The 2,883-nt window shown below is 42.8% G+C and overlaps 1 pseudogene; it reads left to right on the top strand.

Annotated features, from left to right (window-relative positions):
* The first annotated feature begins 677 nt into the window (after positions 1 to 677).
* On the top strand, positions 678 to 2,342 carry LOC131906410 (Ig kappa chain V-III region PC 6684-like; annotated as a pseudogene).
* Positions 2,343 to 2,883: the final 541 nt, after the last annotated feature.

Raw genomic sequence — 2,883 nt, 5'->3', positions numbered from 1 at the left:
CTTCTAATCTAACCATGACACCTTCTTTTTAAAACCAAATGTTTTCTCTTGGTGGAAAGTATCATAATGTAAGACATGTTGCTGTGATATACAAAACTTATTTTAAGCTAGAGGAGATGAATCAGAGGATAAGAGACCTTCCTGGTCTTGCAGAGGACATAGGTTCAGTTCTCAGCATCCCTATGGTAGTTCTCAACCATCTGCCCCACTAGTTCCAGGGGATCCAATTTCTTCTTTTGGAATTTTAGGGTAACAGGCACACATGTGGTACACAGACATACATGCAAACAAAACACATATACACATAAACTACAAATAAAGACACCCTTCTGAAAAGTTTAATTCTGAGTAATCACAGTGCTCCTATAGCTCACATCCTTTTCAGCAAGCAGAGTAATGGCAGTGTCCTCCCCACATGGAACTTTAAAATAACAGAATGTGATGATTTCACAGAGCCAGCCACAAAATCACGTGGGATTCACTTAAAATACTCTAGGGAATTCTTAGTTAATTCTAACTGCCCCAGAGTGACACAAGAGCAGGTGTCCTGTGAGCAGAATCAAGCTTTTCTGAGCTGATTTGCATATTGAGACATTAACCACAGTGCAGATTCCTCAAATTATCTTTAAAGGCAGCTTGCCAGTGCCGGTGAAGCAGCCTCTAGTCCAGCTCACAGGATGGGGTCAACTTCTCTCTTGCTGTAGGTACTGCTGCTCTGGGTTCCAGGTGAGAGGATGCAGTGTTGGGAACATCCCTTATAGCCCTTGTTCTTTTCCATGCTTTGGTGTCCTGATCATTGAAATTATGGCATTTAATTAGTGTTAAGTTTCCCTTTTATTTATTTATTTATTTTTTTATTATTTAAGACCTTTATTAACAGGTGCTTGCAGTTTGTTGACTTTTTTTTTGAAAAAATCAAGTTGCAAACTTTTATTACAAATTAAAAATGAAGTTCTTAAAAATTTCAACTTGACCAGATATGAAACAATTTAAAAACTATTGAAGGTGTATTGAGAAAAACCAGACTTTTTAAAAAAAAAACACACACACATTTGTCATTACCAAAAAGAGACATCTTTAGGTAAAAATAATAAAAACCCCATGCTGCATAGATAATGCAGATAGTTCTAGTGTATCTGGTCAACGGGCAAAAAGCAAGCATTTAAGGTCTTCAGCTCCAATCTTTTTTCATTTCTTATTGCTGGAATTTCATATCATTTCTTCTTGTTGGATGACCAAACCGGATGATGGTAGGGATGGTAAGCCGGCATTTACTCAGCCCCGCCCTGCTCAGCCTCGGGAGCGGACGGATTCTCAGCTGGTGGATCGGCTGCTTTTGTCTCTTTGCCATCTTGTGGTTTAGGGTTCTCTGGGCATCTGCGTCGGCAATTGAAGTTGCGGCGGTACCGACGTTGAGGTGGCTGCTGACCTTGGGTCGCAAATGTTACAGGACCTGGTGGAGTTCCAGTTCAAGGCAGTAAATACACAGCAGACCGTAACCATTATAGACGCTATCCACGTCGTAGGGGTCCTCCACGCAATTACCAGCAAAATTACCAGAATAGTGACAGTGGGGAAAAGAATGAGGGATTGGAAAGTGCTCCTGAAGGCCAAGCCCAACAACGCCGGCCCTATCGTAGACGAAGGTTCCCACCTTACTACTTGAGGAGACCCTATGGGCGTCAACCACAGTATTCCAACCCTCCTGTGCAAGGAAAAGTGATGGAGGGTGCTGACAACCAGGGTGCAGGAGAGCAAGGTAGACCAGTGAGACAGAACATGTATCGGGGTTACAGACCACGATTCGGCAGGGGCCCTCCTCGCCAAAGACAGCCTAGAGAGGATGGTAATGAAGAGGACAAGGAAAATCAAGGAGACAAGTTTCCCTTTTATTTTATGGCTTCTCAGAGTGTAGCTCATAACTAACACAGATTCCACATATGATATGGTTTTACACTGGGGTGCAATCAGTAAATCTGTGACAGCAAGGTGTGTTTATCATTCCAGGTGACATTGCCCTGACCCAATCTTCAGCTTCATTGCCAGTGTCTCTAGGGCAAAGGGCAGCAATCTCCTGCAGGGCCAGCGAAAGTGTCATTTTATCTGGCTATAGTTATATCAACTGGTACCAACAGAAACCGGGACAGCCCCCTAAACTCCTCATCTATAGAGCATCCAACCTAGAATCTGGGATCCCTGCCAGGTTCAGTGGCAGTGGGTCTGGGACAGACTTCACCCTCACTATCTATCCTGTGGAGGCTGATGATGCTGCAACCTATTACTGTCAGCAGACTAGGAAGCTTCCTCCCACAGTATTCCAGGGCTCAACAAAAACTGCCTAGGGTTGCTGCTCAATGACGTTCAGTCCCTGAACATAGTTGTTCTACCATTGCAGGTACATGAACTCTAGAAGCCCAAGTGTGCACAGTCATAGTCATTAAAGGTTTACTTTGTACACACCCTCCACTCTACAAGAGCTTCTTTGGCCTTCTGCATCCTCTCCATGTGGAGTGAGAAAGTGCAATAGGAATTATTATTAACAACTTTTCTGAGATGCAGATGTGAAGTTTTCAATTTATAGTCCTAGTTAAGGATAGTGAAATTGTATTATATTGGTTCCTACTGATGCACAATATGTTAACACAAATGTAGTGATTGTAATCTTAACAGGTATATTCTGGGCAGCGTTTGTCTGTCTGGGTTCTCTCCTCAGGCTCTCATAGGCTACAGTCAAGGTATTGTCAAGGCTGCATTCTCATCTAGGTACTCCAAAGAATCTCCTTCCTTTGAGGATGTTGGTACAACTTCTTTTTTTCTTTTAGTTTTGAAATAGGCTTTCACTAAGTTCAGATGGTCACCTTGAGTAGCTGAATCACATGGTAG

This window comes from Peromyscus eremicus, chromosome 3 (assembly GCF_949786415.1).
Source record: "Peromyscus eremicus chromosome 3, PerEre_H2_v1, whole genome shotgun sequence".
NCBI classification, from domain to species: Eukaryota; Metazoa; Chordata; class Mammalia; order Rodentia; family Cricetidae; genus Peromyscus; species Peromyscus eremicus.
Note: the sequence above shows the minus strand (reverse complement) of the source record. Positions and strands in the feature narration are given on the sequence as shown.